The sequence below is a fragment of the Varroa jacobsoni genome, unplaced genomic scaffold (genome assembly GCF_002532875.2).
Source record: "Varroa jacobsoni isolate VJ856 unplaced genomic scaffold, vjacob_1.0 contig01084, whole genome shotgun sequence".
NCBI lineage: Eukaryota > Metazoa > Arthropoda > Arachnida > Mesostigmata > Varroidae > Varroa > Varroa jacobsoni.
The window spans coordinates 25,729-46,479 of record NW_019214580.1 but is presented as its reverse complement, the minus strand read 5'-3'; the positions used below and the strand labels follow the sequence as shown (position 1 = coordinate 46,479).

The window sequence follows — 20,751 nt, the reverse complement described above, 5'->3', positions numbered from 1 at the left end:
ATTATCGTCAAGGCAACAACAAGCAGCACGAAGCGATGAAAGTTGTACGACAGTGATCTCCATTTTTTAGTAAATGGGTTTAGGTGCACGGCTTCGTTGCTGATAGCGGCCGTGGCGCCCGCGTTACTGATCATTTAATCAACCCACGCGAGTATTTTCTTATTACAAGACAATACACTACAATTATTACTAGTCTCGTGAACGTAAATACTTGTCTTAGGCAGCAGCAGACAATGGGGGTCAAACGGGCCGCGGGTCGGCAGACATGGGTCATATCAGTTCGTCTTTATATGAGGAAAAATTGTAGGTATCTCCTAAAGAGGGAAACATCAAGCATATATTGAATTTTACTGGATTTAATAATAACCATTATGACATAGGTTCTTACTTGACGTAGCCTTATAGTTTTGCCCCTGCCATCGTTGTCATTGGTTGCGTATTTTGTAATAGTTCCTATAATGTTGTTTCTGTACATTTGAACTGCAACAATGTCGCTTCTAGCCAAAACTAACTGTCTAACTAATGTCAGGTCAACTGGGCCGCGATTATTCTTGATGTTATAATTGCTTTTTTTTTTCACAGACTGTCGCTTTTCATCTAGCTTACATAACAAACATGCTTGTTAATAATATACATGATTTATTCTGTTTCCAGGTAGCACCACTCTTCATTAAAGCTCCAAGGCTTGTAAGTAGGACATATTTAATTTCACATAACACGTCAGTTGTGAAGGTTAAAGGTAGCTTGTCAGCTTGCTAGGAAAACATGACTTTTTGTTATCTGCAAAAAATACATGTTTTTAAATTGTGCGTAGCGATTCGAAAGCTTTCGAGGATTTTACTAGCGAGTGATTCCCTAAGCAATAGTTTTTTTTTTTTGTATTTCTCAGTCATCGGTGAGCTATCACATCATACGATGAGTTACCCTTAATCACTGTATTGCAAATTTTCATCAACGGCCTCGACCCATAGCTCCATGTTTTCGTTCAGCTTCTACGAACCGCTATACGTGCACTGTCTATGTGCACAACCATTGCCTTGGAATCGTTCTAAGGATTACCTATCAGCAAAACTTCTCTACTATACTAGTTCGTAAAGATCTTGTTTCCTCAGCGATCCAACTCGGACGCGCAGACTAGCTTCATCAGACTCCAACAACGACAAACTCCATCAAAATGCTCTGAACCGGACGATACTGAACAAAGGTTCTCTGGTGCAATTTGTTGGTCATTTGCCCTTTATTTAACACGTGAAAATTTCAAGATGTTCATCTGACGCAGGCACATTATCTGTCCCAGTCGCCGCGTCCGCCGTTGTTGTTGCTGTTGTTGTCGTTTTCAACAGAGATTCCTAGCATAAAACAGCGTTAATGTAAGCAATTCACAAGATGTTATCATTTTCTGTATAGCATTCTGTCTGAAGCGCTCCATCTCGTTTTTCTCATACGTCTATTTCTGCTATTGCCGCCACTGCTTCTTTTTATCCGCTCTCGACAGCTATTTTCGTCAGACGCTCGCTCATTGCCAGCCGCTCCGAACATTTTCATTGGAATCTTCGACTTTAATTCACTTCACTTCGGACTTCAGTCGTGTCCCCCCGTTTTTCCCATTTCGTCAATCACCCTTACCCCCCCCCCCCCCGTCAGTCAAATACAACTTGCCCTACCACTTTGTAATAGTAATACTTCGTCCCATTTATACCCTGCCAGCGTCTGCGGCATGTGTTGTAGTCACGTTTTGCTCTTCCATCTCAATTTGGTTTTTGATGTATCATTTTAAGAATGAATCGATGACGCGGCTCGACACGGTCCGACGCAGTGCGACCGGACCAGGCCGCTTCTGAATTGTCTTCCTGTTATCCTGCACCAGTCCACTGTAGTGGCATATCGCTTACTTATACGTTATGTTCCTACCGCGAAGCTGCCCGCCGACTGAAGCATCGTTCGGAGCTCGTGGCCGTTAACGCTGCTTCTGTCCAATGGATAATTAGAGAAGCCGAGGCCATTGGCTTATCTGTGTCACTGCTGTTTGCAGGGATTTGTCGCCGATGCCACCACGACTGCCGATGGTTTCTTTAACGCGAAGTGAGAGAGTTCGATCTCAGTCCATTCCCTTCGATTATAATCTTGGCTGCGCTGTTGTCGTTGTCATTGTTGTTGCTATTTTTTTTTACTTGGTGATTCTCTCAGTTCGGGGTCATGGTGAGCTTTTTATGGGATTCTTGTTTTTTTATTTTTTTTTTGGCTTTTCTGCTGTTTTTGTTATTGACTTGGTATGACATTAATGTCATTGGCCATTTAGGTATCGGAAAGAGCCTGTACAGATCAGAAAAAAGTTGAGCGTCAGGGTAACTGATCTGAGAGCTGGGTGGGTAAGTGCATCGACGTATTCTCCGATCATTGAAAGAGAAATGTGACGGGCTGCACTAAATAGTTGGATTATGCAGTAAGAAAATCAAATCGCAGCAAGTGTTGCAGCTGAAACTACTCAATGGAGGCACTACTGGATTATTTTTCGGTTAGGAGCTCGAATAACTTCATTGCATAAAATAATACGCAGAGGTCGTTCTAAGCAAAAGTCCTGATTTAATTTTTTTTTTTTTGTATTTGCGTATAACGTATTGTAACTCTTATTGACTACTATCGGCGGTTTGCGAAAAGGTTTTTTAATTGTGCAGAGATAATCAAAGCACATTCACAGACCTCATAGAACGTCGCCAGTTTACGGTTGCTTTTACCGAACCCCCATCAGACTTGTATTACAAGGTCAACAATCGAGGTCAAAGTCAGATTGAGACCTATACTCGGACGCTAGCAGCACGTCGCTGGTTGGTAAGGTTTTGATCAGTGGCAGTAATGGCTCGTTTGCCCTTTACAAAATATCCCCACCTTTTCCCGCAAATTTCAACTATTTCGTCTTATAGTTCGACACAGAGATTCATTTACAAGCCTATTGCTATTTTATACAATTATAGCAGCGAAACGTGAATTGACAAATAGAGGTAATCTTCAAAATAACTCAAGGAGTATTGGCCGGCGTTTGAAACAGTATCAAATTCTAAACGTATAGTCTCTTCTTGTATAGAATAGTTAATATATAGTAGACAGGGTCCAGGACGACTTAAGTCGGTCGTTAACGTTCCGAATAGTAATTCAGATCATCATTCTTTGAAATCGTTTTTTTGTTATCTTTATTTGACATTTATATATCTCCTTTCGACTCTTCTGTACCTGGCTCTTTGCTGGCTATTTGGACTTGTTGCACCTCCGATCGATGTTCCTGGCATGTCAGATTAACAAGGGGAGTCTTTGTTATCGACGTCGTGAGCTTTTCTCACTGCCCCCCATAGACGGTCGCTGGTTTCTTCCGATACGCTATAATCGTACAATCTCTTTACTATGGTTGCTGTTCTCCCTGTTGATGATCGATGCTCAGGTGAACCTCTCCTGCGCTCAATGAAACGCTTCACGAGCGACCCCGGGCCCCGCGTCCCCGAATGGAACGCAACAAAAGATCCATTCTCCTTTTGAGCTTCTCCTTCTTCTGCCTTACGAATAATGGTCATTATTGTTACACTGTATTTTGTCCCTGACACTCCTCTGTGCGAACCTGTATTCTGCTGTTAAGTACTACTGGTGCATTGCAGCTGTCTTTGGTGAAATTGTCCCAGCTTAGTACGTGATGTGGTACCGTGATCCGTTTATCAGTCTATTTGGCTAGCATCGGCATGCTCGAAGTGCCTTAAGCGGTAATGGTTGGAAAACGGTAATTTTTTGTCTCATGAAGACAGGGTTACGCGACGGATGGATTTCGTCAATAAGATCTGTTCAGCTGTTAAGTGGCGTTGCCCATTACGTATTTATCTAATGTTCCCAATTCTAATGATTAGATTCGGAGGAAACTGTGTGTTGGTGGCTGTCTGCTTCGTCAATTTCATCGGCTGATCCAGCGAATAACGAACAGTAGCAATCGTCCTATGTAAATTTCGACGGTTATCTACCACGTCGGTAGCGGAGACGACAGTCTCTGTGCATCGTTGCCAAGCGGGGGACGTAAGAAGTCGGTTGAGTGAGCAAGTCAGTAGTGCGTTAATTCTGTAACTGAGGGGCTCTAGCGATTCGTGAGTACCGTGGCTGTTTACCTGTCCAGCGGCTCGCAAAACAACACCTGCATACGTAACGTTAGCCACTGGAGTAGCATCGAATTTGATGTCTATTCGAACCGTGCGCTGTGATTTCTGATCTTGGCGATTCCGACAGTTATTGTATGGCTATTTTAGTGTAAAGTATAGCTTCAAATGATACCAAAGCCCTCGTCGCATATTATGAAGACAACGGCACAGACAGTCGGGACCGAGCTTTGTTGAAGTCTTCCTTGCTCTAGCACGATAGCCAATCATAGCAGTAATATGTACAAGAACAGCTAAAATAGCAGCGGAAATGTCTCTAACCTAACGCCAACGACCGGCGCCTACACGGTATACGCTATGCCTCCTAATGTGCTATTTGCTCCGTCCGATATCGTTCCTCAGTTCTTGGTCTGTTCGTCTATTTAGTGACCGTTACTGTAACAGCCGAAGCTGGAGTCTAAGTCGACTTCGTTGGTGCCTTCAGTGGCCGCGCTGCTGCTATAGCGTTACTGTCGTCTCTGAAGTAGGGGAATAGGAGAAGGCCGTATTGCGGTTAATGTCGATGTACCCGCTGACGCATTAGTCTCGAGCAACGGTCACTTGCCGCTTCTCAAGTCCCACAAAATTCAGGCAAGAAATGGGAGAAAAACAAGTCCTGCGCTAGCTGTTCTTCGTCTGTTTTCAGCTCAATCAAGCCCTGAAGCGTCGCGCTTGAGTAACAACAAGGGCAAGAATAGTTCGAATAAGCACGCGGCCAATAGCATATATTGACAGGCAGCGCGACCAGGCCGTAATACGTGGACCAAAATTTTCGGTCCTCTCGAGGGTTTCTTCTGCCGGCTAATTCGACTTTTGCCGCAGTTTCTACTTCTGACGTTTTACGGCTGCTGCCGACGACGACTGCTTTGCTGCCAGCATCAGCTTTGGGCCCCGCAGCATCCCGTCCCGCTTCTGCATCCAGCTAGCCGCTTCGTCCGCCGGTGGCTATTTCGGTTCGTCGTGTTTGGTCTCTTTCGGACCATCATTTTGCCTCCCTCTCAATAGAACCGGCTTTGCTCACCTTCTTTCCTTCACTCTTTTCACCTACTGTTCTCTTTTTTTCTTATAGACCTTGGTAGGCAGCCAGTTCTTCTGCTCGCTTCAGGTTGGGGCTGACCGGCCGGTTTTCCGCTGTTTTTTTTTCTAGCGACTTTCAGAAAAGAAGAGTAACAGAAGAAACCTGAATTACTACGGAATAATATAATCGTCCGCTATGTATTATTCATTATAGAAAGCGCTGCTGGTCCTATGTCGTCGATGGGGCTGGTGGACTCGAGAAATGTGTTGAAGGCTAGGGAAAGTCGAGTCGCCAAAACAGACGAAGTGAAGGGAGGGACTTGACGGTGAGAGTGACGAAAACTCTTACGGCACCGATAGTACAGGGACCATACGACAGCTGAGAATAACGAAGGAAATTAGCGGACGAATGTATCGTCTTCATAGAACAACGGCTCGTCAGGGAGAGACTGTTCAGAAAAAGGACATTGAACTTCTCTCGCAGACATGGTGCCGTCATTGCGCAGTACACAATTGGAAAAGCAAAGGCTGTGATCACTTAAATAAACATGGAAAGTCTCGATCTTGCCGCTTACGCGCGCTACGAAGCGGTATTTCAGTATTAGTAGAACTAGAGGTAATCACAACAGCTCGGCAGCATAAACCTGTATTTTCCACGGTTCGTTCCATGCTGATTATGTAATATGGCACAGGCATAGGACTCAGACGACTAAGTCAGAGCAAACGCTGATTTCACAGCTTCATACAGATGCTTTGAGCTGCGCTCCGGTTGCAGCGAAGAATTGGAATAGAGATGCTTAGAAACGTCCTCTTTTGTCGAACCCCCCGACAGCGAATAACTCTACCCCTTGTACTGGGCCGCCTCTTATCGTTGCAGAAACGGCATAAACACGACCATACCAGACAAACGAACAAAGAGCAACAACAGGTAAATACTCCACCCGTATTTGGGTGGTTTATTGTGTGGCATTTTTTCTGGAGCTTTTTTTTTTTTATCACTCTTTACTTTTTTTTTCTGAGAGTTTCGTTTATTTGTTTCCCGTCGTCGCTTAGCCCTTTCGTTATTATTCGGAGTCACAGCGGCAGTCGCAGCTCCATCAGCGTCATCGTTAACGAAGGCGACAAGGCAATAGGGTTCAGGGCGACGGCTGTAGCAGCACAGGACCTTTGTGCGGTCGCTGATAATGATGAGGGCACTGATACGGGGAGGGGGCGCTAATGGAATCGTTGTTTTGCTGCAGAGGTCGACGTCTGATATTGTTCGGCGGCGGAGAAGTCTGCTGACAATGATTTTTCTGTCTCCGACATGCGCGTCGAAGCGGGCGTACAGTTGGGCGGACGTTACTGTTATTCACCTTCCTGCTGTTTCTGCTGGTGCTTCTGACGCTGTTGTTATCGTATGACTGGGTTGTTGTTATGGTGTTGTATCGCCACGTCGGTTAAAGTTTAGCTTTGGAGGTTGTTCGATAGATGCATTCGAACGATATGGCTCAGAGACGATAGAGCTGGCTGTGGCTCGAAAGGGATTTTGTTTAAGAAGAATGAATAAGATTGAAAGAGACCAGTGTGATGTCTTTGTGATACTTTGACAGCACTGTTGTGTGCCGATGATCTGACACTGATACAGGTGGTCTCAAGCAAGTTGGCTTTTCAGTTGCGCTGAACCATTAGGTCACCTGTGATTATTCTTTAAATACACAATAGCTTTTTACTTTACATATGTACCTGCATACGCGGTGAGCGAGACTGATACACATGTTTAACGTATTGCAGACGATAATCGAATGTTTCTATAATAGATATTGTGCAAGCAAAAAAAGGATAATAAACATTTGTCGACGAATCGACCGATTGATAATTTTGTTGGGTCAAGTGAGACTAGTGACTTCAACTGAGCTAAACCTAGGCCGTAGTAAGTAGCACAAATGTGCGCGGTAATCAACGGATAATGGTGCTTTCGAATAACTCTTCAATGGAACAAGCTTCATTTTTGGTTTCATAACATACAATTCTACTACAGCTCGTAACTTAAAAGTTGAAAACTTACTAGATAACGGAAAAATATCCATTACGAAGCTGATACTATATGGCAACATAAGCATAATGAGAAGGTTTTTGGCAGGAGTTCTATTTCGTATGAGTTAACAAATACATATGAACGCTGTTTTCAATATGAATTAATTCAATAATGCTGATGAAGATGTTCATCTCATCTGTTCAGGGGTGGGATGGGTGGGTAACTTCTAAAAGTAAAGTAATAACCATTGTCAATATATCTGCGCAAAGCAGAAAATAGAAAAGTCAAGAGAATACAAAGAAATTCAAATAACCACATCTGGTGGCGCCACTACCACTGCAACCCGAAAACAGGACTAAGCAGCTTCTGGAACCAAAATTGAGCTAGTGCCAACGTTACGGTATTATTGAAACCGCTAGTGAAACAGTGGGAAATCAGAACAGAAGCTACAGAAGTCAACTTCTTCTTTTTCGTCGTCGTTATCGTCCTGGACACCATAGTCGCGGAATTGCCAGATCGAAACCCTTTTCTTCTGCTGATTGCCGGCCGGCTCATTGTTAGCTTGCTATTGGCGGTTCATGTAGGTCCGTGCACGATGCTAATATTCTTGCGACCACACGCAATCTATGGCTATAGAATCAATGTACGCGATACGGTGAATGTAGCATATCGCAGTATTGCGCTGCTGTGGCGACGAAAATGACGTCGTAAAAAATCATCGGCCATTGTCGCTTATCGCAAAAAGGAACCTGGAGGAAAGGAGTTTAGATACTGCCGTTTCGAACTGCACAACGAGGAGTAACGAGACGTCAACGAGTTGATTGAATTCCACCAAACAGCAAAAACCAGGCAATGAGAGATCGAGGGTCGCAATCCCTTGACCACCGTTGGTTGGCTGTTAAAGTTACTTTATTGTTACTAATTGTCAGCGAGCAAATGTTTATAGTTGTATGGAGAACAGCTGGAAACCTGGCGAAGGCGCCACGAGGCTGCCACTCACTCATTATCCATCAACTGCACCCATCGACCCCTATTGCTTAACAGTGGAATTATCCTTATTAGAAATAAAAAGCAGAACGAGACGTGAGAGCATACACAAAATAGAACGTCTGCTACATAGTTGTGCTACCAGCACAACTGTGTAGTAGACGTCAAAGCGTGCCCAGAATATACGTTTGACACTGATAACTAGCCGTCCGTGTTCCAAAACATCAGAAGAAAACCATTTGTCAGCATTTTTGTATGGCGTAAATTAAGACGTGCATTGCTGACGCAAATTTTGATAATACGTCACAAATTTTTCGTTGACTCTTCTTGGGTTTTGCGCCTGATCGAGCGTCCGTCGGCCATTTTGAAGTTCCCGATGTGTTACATGTCTAGAAAGCGCTCAGTATGGCACCAGGCGGTCTCGGAGTAGTCACTCGACTCTGATCTTCTGACCAATAAGAAAAATAAAAGGAAGATAACAACGACAATATGGGATCTAATTACTCCTGGCAAATTTAAACCTTTTTCATCTTTTCATGAAACGCAACGTTCAACTCCTATTCTAAATCAAACTTACCTGCTTAGATTATTTTATTTAAGGCTTCAAAGAAAAAAATTAATGCACTACAGTTTCCGTCTGATAACGACATTAAACACTGCTGCACACCTTTGGCAGCCCTTGGCGTAAAACAAAAAATGTCTATACGCGATTTTAAGCCTAGGCTACATTATATATGCGTAAGTTCAGTAGGCATACATGTTAGCACGGCATCATCATCGGGCTCATAGCGTCCGAACTAGCAATGGTGATTTCAACCTGGCCAGGTTGAGTAGTGTTTATTATTATTACCACTACCGTTTCTTCGTCATTTATTGACAATTTGTTGTCCTTACGCCTCTGGTAGCCGCCATCATTATGATTATTGGTGCATTCGTTGCATTGTGTGAGTTTGATCGGCAACAGTGTTTCAAGTATTCCTTTGATGTTTTTCCTTCCGTGTGTGCCGCTATCAACCGAACCACTAAACGATGGATATTACTACCGGAAAAAAAAAACGCAGACATTTCTCTCAGCTGATAACAAAGCAACAAACAAAAATATCCCGACAGTAATAATGCATGCAACGATTGTAATAAAACCAACAAGTCGAGGCATCAGCCTGCGATCCGATACTCACTAACCGTCGATGGGGTCAACATCGTTAGCACAAAAGCACCGCGGGGTCAGCAAATTTCGGTTACAAGTTATTATAATCGCGGTAGAAGAGGCGGTGGAAGCTGCCGTACAACTAATAGCAGAAGTCGTCACATGGTTTCTAGTCATCGTCATCGACTCCGGACTGCTCCCAGTTTCCTATGCCTACCAGATTTTTGCGCTTTCTCTCTCTCTTTCTGTATATATATATATATATATATATATATAATGCTACATAAGAAGCCAACTGCCGTATTGATCGGGCCATTTGTAGAGGTGGAAAATGTGGACGTGAAAATTAGACGAAGTCAAATCACGAATAAACCCCGCAACTGGCGCCACGCACCATCAAGCGGCAGACGAAGCTCTACGTGTGCGTGTCGAAGCTACCTCTATCCCCTGTACCCCTCAACCCTGCCGGCGTGTCGGAGTCGCTACTAGCAACTAAAAGTAAACGATCAGCAGAACAAGAAAAACATACATACAAGCAAATTGGAACAGATGAGGACAGCAGCAACAATAACAACGGTAGACGACGAAGCTCAGGGTACCCCCAATGCGCTCCAACGCCTTCGCCTTTGTTCCCAATCCCTTTGCACTAGCGGTTACGACGACACGGTCTTGGTCGAGGTAGCGGAGTCGAAGTTATGATAGTGAAAGGAATCGACGATATGGCTAAGTTTATGAGGCATCGCACGCAGAGTCATCGAAAATAAATAAGCGTGAATTCTTGAGTCTTTTTTTTTTTTCGAACCACTGCAACGCTGTGCGACCGGCGTCGCAAATTGCGAATGTGAAGTAGGTTTACGATTAGAGTATCGCTACTGTCACCGAGAAGGTCCAGGCGAACTGATTGTAACCGAAGTCGTCGTACGAAGCTGGGGGGAGCGATGCAATTCATCCACTTCGTAGCATTCATGAGCTCTACAAGTTGTTGAGCATTTGTATGTGATCGTTTTCGGTCCCCGTTTCGGAACGTCAGCGTTCCCTGTTATGCTGGCTAGCTATCTGCTGACGTCGACTTCTACTACCAGCTTTTACCAGGAACAACGGCAAAAACAACAACAAACAGCTACACACATTAGTATAACATACTTATGTATTTGATAAGTAGCTCGTAGATAGGAAGCGATGGACCAGATTTATCGTGCCGTTACCGTAATCGATGAAAGCCTCCAACGGTTGTGCTTATCCTGTCTCGCTGAAATGCGCGCTTTCCAATACTTTTGTGGCTAATCGATATCATGTTATGGCCGCTACCACGTCGTCTCGTGCGTATCTATATAAGGCTATTGTGGGTTACGCCGCCTCTCTTATTTGCTTCATTATATAGCAAACAGCTTATATTCTCTGCCTTCTTTTGCGTCTCTCGAAATCGTTCAAGGCTCTGTTCTAGCTGAACTCCTATTCCAGTCGCAATGGTAGGGAAAGCAAGAAGGTCAACGATGCTGCAAAGAAAATATAGACATATTTTTCGAGTTTTGCCTCCGGTTCCACTGCCGTTGGGCATTGTTTCAGACTGACCCAACACGGGCACACGCTGTATCAATGCCCGATCTTGAATTTTTTTCTTTGTAATGAAGAAACGGAAACGACCTAAATCACGTCATCTGATGTTCCTGGTAGACAAACACTTAACCACTACACCATCACGAACATTTGTAGAAAAGACCGCAAACTCCATTCGCCTGTTTGTTCTTTATCTAAAGTGTAAAGGTGATTGTCCCGGTGATACTTTTTTGGTTGAATTTCCCGGGGCGCCTTTCTGTCCATGACCAGAGCAATGTGAATCGGACCATTGACACCATCGAATGCAAATAACTTCTGCTGTTGATTGCTGATGTTCTGTTCCTTCGGACGTAGTTTATCTGCCAGGATATTGGTGTAGTCCGTGAGGCGACTTTTGCATGAGGTATGGGCTAGGCGGGAAGGGAGGACAAATCAAAACTGTCGTGTGAAATATGGTGAACAGCAGCCGACGTAACATTATATGAGACTGAGATAAATGATTATTTATTCGTTCAGTGAAGTCGACGAGCGGTAGCCGATGAAGCGAAGCTGGATCGAATTCGATCGGAGTAGACAACATTGGCTACCGCTGATAAAAAATGGTCACTCTTGTCGACCAACGCTGACGCACGAATGTTTCTGGCGACCGCTCTCGAAAACGCTTTTCTTTTATCAGGTCATGCTTTTTTGCTTTGGATTCGTCCATATCTCGATCTTGAGATCAACAGTAAATCAACACCGGCAGAGAGCAATAAAAGGAACCAGCTCCAATGGTTTAGCTATTAACAATTTGGCCCGGCTGCTCGGTCACGAGTTGTGGGGGCCATGCGTGTGAAGATGCGTAGGAAATAGAAACATCATCGAATTTATATACAGCTCATATATATACATACTTACTTACTTAAGAATACGATCAAAGATATCCGATCTGTACGGAGCGTTTCATCGTTGCATTCAAAAGTGTTTTAGGAGACCAAGCGCCCAGTAACCCTGTATTTACCTTTTAATCCTACATCTTAACACGGCCTTATTTTTCGTGGCAAACGATTTTCATCATTCTCCTAAGAGAATCTTCTTTTCCGAAGGTGTTTCTCCTATTTCTCGTCGTTATTTTTCTCGATAATGACTCATCGTCATCTTCCTTTGTTTAGGTTTGAATTGTTGATATTCAAATTCGTAAATAATATATTCGTAGTATCACTTTCAGTGTCTCCGAATCTGTTTCTTTGTTATGCTAGAGTACAACTCTGTTAGCGAACTTCATCAATCAACTAGTGCGAGAGACCACGGCGATCATCGAACATTTCACGTACACAGCTATACCACTGCTGAAAGCATAGATCCTATAACGAACCAACATGTACGTTCCTGCCTCCGCTATAGGCATATCTATGTATGTCTGTGCATGTGTTGGCGCCTACAGCACAAAAACGAGAACAAAGAAAATCAGGCAATTTTCTTTGTAACATTTATCCTTCTTCCGTCAAACGCCCCATTTTCATTTGCGATTTTTACCGTCGTTCATCTCTTGGCCTTTAGCTTGTGCTTATGGACCGATGGAGCACCAAGAGTCTGTGCTGAATTCCATAAGCTTCGTAGCGGTTTGGCTTGATTACTTCTCGACAGGGACGTCGATAGAGCACTATCACTCACCGGAGAAGCACATACCTAGTACATATGGATGTGATGTATGATACATAGTCGTATAGCAAAAGTTTACCAATAGAACGGGCGTTCAATGGCGGAACTTCTACGCCGCCATCATCAACCGTGTGATTGGGCTCTTCCTTATTGCCAGTAACGAAAAATTGCAACATTAAAACTTACATGCTCCGCTGAAGTGCGCTACCGACATCACCACTGGTGTATATATACCACCAGTGCTATAGCGGGCATTTATCACTGCAAATGTTGTTCCTTAAGTACGTACGACGGTCGAGCCAGGGGAGAAACGTGGCGATCTTCATCAAGGAGATGAAAAAATTTGCTTATGTCCTCCAAGGCCCGCGTGGTCCTTAGTATTTGCACCAACACAAGCGAGGAGAGTTGCCTGCATAGTATCGGCAGCCATTTGGTAGCGCTTCTCAAATCGAATGCAGGACCGTCGGATGTTTAACGAAGCTTTGTAGTTCTCTGTCGCAATGGCTGTTACTCTTGACTTTGTTGAGGAACTGCCGTTGAAGATCCTAAAATGTGCGCGGAACATTATGGGCTCCACGTGCCACGAACAGGATGGCTTCACGAGGCTCGCAGTTCTACAGAGAACAGTACTAACACTAGAGACAGTGGCGTTTGGTGCAGTATCGAATCATGACGATTACCCCATCAAATACCCTCTCAGTAAGACACACACATAGACCATATGCACCAAGTGATACCCCTTAATATGCTACCAAAAGGGGACAGTAGCTTTACTTGTTTTGTCAGGTAGCTGCGAAGTCCGAACGACCGAAATTGAGTTGGTGCTAAACCGTGCCTACCGACACATTGGTCGGTCAAACGTCTGACTGTCTACTGCCGTCGTCTTCGTAGTGCTTCCATTCTCATGCTGGTGATGATCGCGATTCAGTCGCGATAGTTTTTTTCGATAAAGCTCACGTATAGAATTGTGCGTGGTCGTCACACTCATGCGTAGACACAAACGGGCCCCTGTTGCGCCCCGGCCTACTTCATGTCAATATTATTTGTTTATGGATCGCGCAGTACGTCAAAGTGAGTGTACTGCACTCCCGATCTTAAATCGATTTAACGTTAACATGCCCGTCAATGTGTGGGCACTTCACACAGGTTCACTGCAAAACTATCATTAGCACTAGCGGCGCATTAGCTGCTGCGTGCGCTGATGGCAACTGACTGCAGCGAAAGAGGCGGCTATATACAAACGATCAAATTTCTCTATCTTAGAGGCTATTTATATTTATTTCTAATATATGCCATGTCTGATAATGCAACATATAATGCAATGTCTAATATAATTTCGAAGCCAACTTTACGGAGGGGGAAAATCAAACGCATGCCGGACAACAGATAGACCCTCTAGAACGCATCACTTACGTACGCGTGCGTAATATGTGCGTCGCGTATAGAGCGGTGCACGGCAACATACGAGAACACGAAGTCGGATCAGTTTCTAGCAAAACATACATAATTCTGTGTACGCCGAGTTCGAATACCACTCTAAAGCAATGAAGGTTCGACGCGCGATGCGCTATCACTGAAATGTTACCGTTAAGTCGTTCTGCAACGCGTGAAGTGCCGAAGTCACTCCTTTGTCATGAACGGTGAAGACAGGTAGAGGCCACGCGAGGGAAAACATTCTTTATATCGATAGCAGGCGTTACTTTCGTAACAGCACGAATACAAGCCGCCAAAAAACCTCGTGCATTGGTAATTCATTCTAGACAAGTGATTATGCTGTACCGTTAGACATTGACACTATGGAAGTTGTCATATCAACCAACGTTCTTACTATTATTACATGGGCTATTTTTCTTACTGATATTCTGCCTTCTTCTAGATGTGTATCGAGCATTTTATGGCAGCATAATAAAAAATAGGTAATGGGCCTGTCATTAAGTCGACGCAAATAGATAAATCTATCCATATATGTATTGCATATACAATATATGCGAGCATAATGAAATTGTCTCATTCCCGCATTGTAACGCGGTCTGCTCATTTGGATTTTAGTCATATGACGGTAGTAATCAATTTACGGGCGTTCAGTTTAGAAATTACTTCTATGCAATCTGAGGGTGGCAGGGGTGGACACTAGCAAACACTATATTGCATAACTGCTATTGTGGTCCTTGATGGAGACCACTGATCCAGCCACCCTAATTTTCTAGAATATCAGAGCAGATTAGCTAAAGTAACATAAAAAAAAACATAATGGTACCTAACGGGTTTCTCGATGAACCTTCCGCTGTTGACGGTTCACCAACATTATCGTCCTTGTTGACAAAACGCAGCGACGAGAGCAAAAAAGGTTATAAAAAGCTAAAAAAAAAAAATAGATAACCCAGTGAGTTCTCCAACACCCGAAAAAAGGACAGACAAAAATTTTCTAAATTAACTATATCTATATGTACAATTTATAATCTATTTCAGCGAGAGATTGTGTCTTTGAGTTTGCAACCGCGAAGGGCGTCATCATAACGACGTTAAGAGCCTTACACACGTCCAGACATTACTAAACAGTACACTTGGTAATAATTAACCTTCCTGTATGTACGTTTTAAAAATTTTTGGTCGCGGCTCTCTCTAACAAAATTTTCCTTTTACGTGCTTGATAATACCTACTTACCGAAACATGGCTACCCGTAATTATTAGTTGTCTGATCTGTTGAATCTTCAATGAAGACGCATGGCCGTTCGGGTCGCGACCATGGCAAGATGACAAGAACATGTGTAAGACCTAATTAGCCTTTCGCAGATCATCAGAAGATCTACTTTGTTAGTTTCGATAACATGTATGCGTATATTTACTGTGTCGACGACAAACATTGATACTGGTATTATTTAATTATTTATATTTGTTTGTAACGACAGAAGCAAAACGTTCGATTATAACATTTCTGTTCAAGGTTTTTCCTGTTGTTTCGGCAAGAACAACGCAACAGCTGTGGCATTAACAACCGCAATATAATTCTACTAAGGAGGTTTATGCCTTTCTAAACGTTGCAGGTATGGAAACTCTTCAGCCTAGCTTGCTAGACTGACTAACTTTTAACCGTCCGTAAATTCGGTAACACGCGTCGGTGGTCCCTTGTGAAAATTTTGCATTCCGCTATTTATATTGTGAACGAGAACGTTCCATTGAGACAATGGAAGGACAGTCGACGGCTCTACAACACAGAGTTAATCTACTGTAACCGATGGACGCTGCTATTTAATTACTTGAAAAAGTCGGGCATTTGGTTCCCGATTACTTACATATGGAAAATCTGACAGAAACGTTTAAGATACTATTTAGATGGGTAACATGGTTTCGAAAACAAATTGATAGCTAAACATTAAGACTCAACAACCGGTTTTCCAACAATGGCGTAAACACCATTCCCACAGTTTATCATCTGTGCGCCGTAAAAACAAGAACAAAATTAATTTTCAGCTAAATCGTAAATGTGTGCACCGTAAGCCGGAATTGACACGTTCTCTATTAAACTGGCCAACTTCGAAAATTAGAAGCTAATTATTGTATTATCCAAAATTGCTCACGATGTACCATTTTTACTTTACCTTGCAACAAAATAGACCTCGTTTGACAAAGAACGCTCGCATTTGCTACAAAAAATTGCGCATCTCTGTATTACGAAAGCAAATTTTCAAACATGAAGTGCATGGACAGACCCTTGGGACAACCGCGCCTTTTGCGTCATACGTGGCGGTCGACCTCATCTTTCATTCGAGTTCTACTTTGTTTTTTTGTCTTTACTTTATCCACCTGGAGGAAGCGAAAGGTTAGCGCAAAAACTTGCCTTCGTCTTTATTACTTTTGGGGGTCAGGCCATGTACATGATTTGTGCGCGTTTGTGCCTGTAAAAACATATTGTATTTTTATTACGCCTCAATTAAGGGTTGGAAGCGGCTGTAGAGCTAACAGCAGCAGCAGCAGTAGAAGTACTTGAACAAAATCGGGAATTCCTGGTGTCATAAAGAACCAGCTCTTTTGAACGCACGTTGAAGAAAACGTTTTCTGTTGACAGTTTTTCTTTTAAGGGGATCTACAGCCTTTCTGAGATTTGTATTAGTCGCATGGCCGTATGTTGGACGGCTCTATAAGGCACGGAAAATTCCGACTAAAGAGGGAGTCGCAAGGAAACTTGAATCACACAGAGATATTTAATCTTATAGGAAGCAGTTCAGCGGAAAAAACAATAGTCCGTTTATGTTTGTTTTGTACACTGTGCAAAATATAGGAGCGAAAATGTTTCACGTAATTTAGGCATACAGTTTATTTTGGACACTTGTGTAATTCGCAGAATCTGGTGTAACAAGTAAATCGCCAGGAAAGGGCTGACAACAGCACTTTCATAGATAGCTTCCATCTGCCAAAATTTTAGTTAGAATGGGTATACATTTGTTTAGCTGCGTAAATAGGTGCTTTTTTATAAATTTGTGCAAAGATGTTGGCGGTCCCATCTTCCAAGCCAGCTATAAAAACTAGATGTGCCTCGATAAATTAAGCACATAGTTTCCTACCTGTAACTTGCCCAAACGAATGCAATAGTGGAATATTGTTTCAATTTATTTCGTAACGACAATAAACCATACAAAATGACATATCGCGCCAGTGATCAAGTAAAAACATACCACCGTAAACGTTTCACGACGCACCTGTGTTATGTCTATATTAGATGTTTACAGTTTTGTTATTTTCTCTATTTTTTCTTCTTTATCGGGAGGAAAACCCCCTGGGGGGAAGTCAGAATTGGTACCATGTTTTTGACGTGCGTTTTTTCGTTGTCCCCATCATTTGCGAGCGCACATTTTGTCCCTCTTCTTTTACATGTTGTAACTTCTCTTCTTGGTTTTTTTTTGAAGACGCCGACGATGATGTTCTTTGTCGGGGGTAAACAACAAAATAGGAACGTGATCGCTCGGAGAGCCTCCGTGGGTGGTTGGTCACGGTGATTTAACTTACTTTTTGCCATTCTCATGGGGAGAATGCCACTGGGACAATGCTCGAGGCAAAGTTTATTGTGCCACTGCATCTATCACGGGAACACGGGTTATTACGGACCGCAATGTCAAGATAAAACACCGTTTAGGAGTGCTTTGCTGCACCACACTTCCTAGATTTATTTAGTATGGTTGCCTCTTACACCTACAGACACGGTTGCAATAGCGCATTGCGCTTCGGCTTGATGACACGGTTCATTGATGATGCGCTAGGTATAGGGGGTCGTGAGCCTGTGAATTTGGCAACATGGCTGACGGGGTGGCTGCGAGTGAAACGTGCGGTTGATGAATTTGTGCGGGGGAGTCTGGAGGTGGGGAGGAGTGAGCAAGACGGAAGTTTGGGAAGTTAAAATGTTGGAGCATCGGAGTAAAGCAATGCTTTTACAAAATGATTTTTTCCCGCCACGTTTACACCTTTGGTGGACTGTTGACCACGTTGATATAATTTGTTGTTTTTGGAACGGCGTAAACAGTTTTCCATTTACCAGTTTCTTGAGATCTTTTTTCTAAATTTTGCCAAATGCAAGGGAGGTTTTTTGCCTGAGGTCAATAAGGTTGGCGTCTGCTCACATACGCCTGTACAATAGCGGTACCACCTTCAATTAAGGTCAATAAATATTCCGACTATTTTTTCAATCATTCTTTCAACCATTTGCTGAAGATCCCACCTAAACTCCCTGCCCCTTTTAAACACTTGACCTTTCCTCTCTGGGTTTCATTTTGCTTTGAGGATTTTCGCTAATGACCAGATTTTATACCTCAACCTCAAAGGCCCTAGCCCCACCAACGATATTTAGTAAGCTGCGATTAAATAAAGAAACCCGCAAGCTTGACACATCGTCAACGTCTTTATGCCGTAGCATAAAGCGCTGTGTAAACGTTCAAGTTTCGGATGATTAACCTTTTGACTTTCTGAAACAATTCCTGATTTTCTCATTTACTTTTAGTTTCTATACCAAAGATAGGCACCCGAGAATGGCAAGATCTTCGGCATTCATCCTCCCATAAACTAAGGAAAAGATAAAGCGGCTACCAAACTACGCGAGCCAATCTGAAGATAGAACGGGATGCTATGTATGTGCGGTGGTCTAATTACATACATTTACGTATATCTAACGTGCACATTTTACAATTGTGTTCCCGTTAAACGCCCAACGGCTAGACCAGCTAAATTCGCTCCACACAACGCAGTTCACACATAAACATTAACAAGTAAAAGTTATTAAAGATTATTATCATAGATAATGTAGCGCCAAGTAAAGAACAAAGGATTCCTTACAAATAAGCACTTACTTATCGTATCATAAAATTGTCTTGGAGGGTTAGATTAGAATGAAAATTATTTACACGTTTAATAGTAGTAACGCCATAATCGAAGACGCGGTTCATTTTGTAATTTATATCAAGTCAATTTGGCTGTAAAAGGGTCCATTTTAGTGTTAGTTGTAACCAACACGTGCCACCTAGATATTGCATATACGTCAAAGAGACTTTTTTTTATACATAGCGGATAGGAAGGAAACACATTAGAAAACTAATCATGAGTGGGTGGCCACTTTTTACTGATCCAAAGCGTTTAAGAGGGAGTACACGAAAATTGGCCGCATCCCTATGAAACTGTGCAGATGTATCAGTAACGTCGTTCAATTGGCCAATACATTTATTGATGATAACGACAAGGATTACGATAGATGGACGTCGATTGTCAAAGAAAACCCATAGATAAATCAGGTTAAACATCGAAGTGTCCGTTCTATGGAAGCGATAAAGTTGAACTGGCTGAGGAGAAGAGCCATAGCTATTAACCCGTTTTCTTCATAATTATTTTTCTCTGTTTCGAACGCACAAACGATGCGATTACCTTTCAGCAGACTTTGACCGTAGCAACGATAGTTGTAAATATTAATTCGAAAAATCCTAATGATCAGCTTCATACATGGCTATTGTTTGTTGGCATAGACGTTCGCAAACGCTATATTGATTATTACATTATCTCCGTAATAGTAATCAAAGTGGGATTTGACCAGCACCCGCGCGACAGTGGTACAGGGAGCCCCCTTGCAAGGAATGGGGAAATGTTAGTAGTAGTGAGGTCTACTATGAGGTGATGCGTGTTCGAATGTGCGTGCGTATCTAATGAGGCTCTGCTTTGGTGAGACGTTGCGAAAGATAGAGACAGTACGTGCCAGTAGTTCTTATTGTTGTCTGAAAGTTACGAATTGTTAAATGAATAGCAGACGAAATGAGCAGTGGCTATGCCCTTTTTGTTACCAATAAAGATAGCGAGATGACCATGTAGTTTGAATCCTGTTGAGTGTGCTAATCCCAAATCGGGGAAGGCACAGTTATATAAACAGGGGCGAGAAACGCACGGGGTTATATGTGATATATGATATAGATGTATATATGATAGCAAAAAAAAAAAGTGTAAAGGTATCCAGTACATTATTTTTCGAGTGCCGAAAGACGACTAGTTGGGTTTTGCGTTTTACCTGGGTACCGTTTTAACTACACGTGTCAAAGGTATTATACGTTGCTATGAGGACTGCTTGGTCGACCCGGTTTTGGGTCTATTTACATGATGTGGAAGACTTTAAATATTGCGTCAATAGGAATTTGCAAAGTAGGTTTAATCTATTGCCAGGTACGTTCTTCTACTAAACCTACATAAATTATTTACGTACGTAAATTCTGTGTCCACACGCCGTTTGCATGCAATAATGTCTATCGAATCATCTAAGAATAATCACCTAAGTATAATAATTGCTTGTTGCGGAATATCCGTTTTCTCGCAATCGTAAGAGTCCGAATAATGGCTTAATTTTTGCTATTTTATAAAATGTGGGCGATGCTTTTAATGATTCGGACACCCCTTGTCATCCACTACGTTCACTGAGGTGACCAGAATCACTTGCTCCCTAACAATGTCGTTCTGCTGCTTGTGTCGTGTGTTTTTAATGTCGGCCACTCGAGCCATTGTAAATTGCGTAGGCTGACACTTACCTCGGACACGCAAAGCACCTTTGATTGTAGTTGTTCGATACGTTTCCGATACCTCCTATAGCTCGTTTCGACATTGCGGTAATGTTCTCTCTATCGGCACTGATGAGTGGGGAAATACGTCACGTTGGAACCCTGGGGGGGGTGCTTCGATTAGTAGCGGATCATTACCGCTA

General features: G+C 42.9%; 1 long non-coding RNA gene across 1 annotated transcript in view; it reads left to right on the top strand.

The window, feature by feature from the left end:
- Positions 1-20,751, top strand: part of LOC147751933 (uncharacterized) — a 43,426-nt gene that overhangs the window by 20,792 nt on the left and 1,883 nt on the right. The window contains exon 2 of the long non-coding RNA XR_015315483.1: positions 655-687. This is a non-coding gene — a long non-coding RNA (uncharacterized LOC147751933). The remainder of the gene's footprint in view (positions 1-654; positions 688-20,751) is intronic.